The sequence below is a fragment of the Peromyscus leucopus genome, chromosome 15, assembly GCF_004664715.2.
Source record: "Peromyscus leucopus breed LL Stock chromosome 15, UCI_PerLeu_2.1, whole genome shotgun sequence".
Classification (NCBI taxonomy): Eukaryota; Metazoa; Chordata; class Mammalia; order Rodentia; family Cricetidae; genus Peromyscus; species Peromyscus leucopus.
Window position 1 is genome coordinate 38,314,090 of NC_051076.1, and position 1,162 is coordinate 38,315,251.

Sequence of the window (1,162 nt, forward strand, 5' to 3'; positions counted from 1 at the left end):
GTGGTCACCTTCCTAACCTCGGGCTGTGTCGGGCTAGGTTCAAAGTGTCCCTCCTTGTTCAAGTCCAAACCCTGGTTTACTTAACTCAGTAGGGCTATTTAAGCAGTTTTCTCCTTCTGAGTCATCTCTTCCTTGCCAAGACCCTTTCTCTTCAAAGAAAGCCTCCATCCACCATCCCCAACTAAGTGAAGAGCTTTACCCCTTGAAAATCTTTCCTGAGGACAGGAGGACAGATTTACCAATGTCCCCTACTGTTCTCCAAATTCATTATTCGTACCCGTGATTTAGAGTGTGGTTAGCTTTGGAGACACAGACAACAAAGTAAAGGGGAACTGAAGAAAAAGGAGACCTTGTCCCAAATGTGGTTAATACTATTGTAACAAAAGAGATCAGTACGTGGACATCCGCATGTCACAAAAGCCACTTGGAGCAAACTTGTAATTGAAACACTCAGGAGGCTGAGGAAGGAGAACTGAGAGTTCCGGGCCTTTCTGTGGCATAGTGAGATGAGATGAGATGAGATGAGAGAGAGAGAGACAGAGACAGAGACAGAGACAGAGACACACAGAGACACAGAGAGACAGGCACAGAGAGGTGAGAAAGCAAATTTCTGTACTGTTTAATCGACCCAGTCTGTAGAATGTTGTTATAAGTAATTACTTATACAAGTGATTACAAACACAGAATAGTCCTCAGTGCTCCAAAGCAGGACACTGCGCACAAGGTGCTCTCTGGTGAAGTGTGAGTCAGCCCCTTTCAGGTCATTTAGAGTTTCAAGCTGTGTGGTCAGTGAGGGCCACAGCTCTGGAATGTTTGAAGGCACACTTTGCAGAGAGGGTCTTCAGTGTGTCTGAAGACTTTCCTTCTTAAAAAAGTGTGTGTGTGTGTGTGTGTGTGTGTGTGTGTGTGTGTGTGTGTGCGCCACAATGTGCATGTGGAGGTCAGAGGACAACTCTCAGGAATTGGTTCTTTCCTTCCATCCTGTGGGATGATTCCAGGGATCAGACTCAGGCTGGTCAGGCTGGGTGGCAGGCGCCATCACCTGCTAATCCGTTTTTTATCAGCCCCTGAAGCCTTTCCTCCGTCTTCAGCAGTCTCTTGATTAAATGGGAACTAGGATGCTGTTGCTAAGCTGCTAACAATGGGATGCAGATTCTGGGGA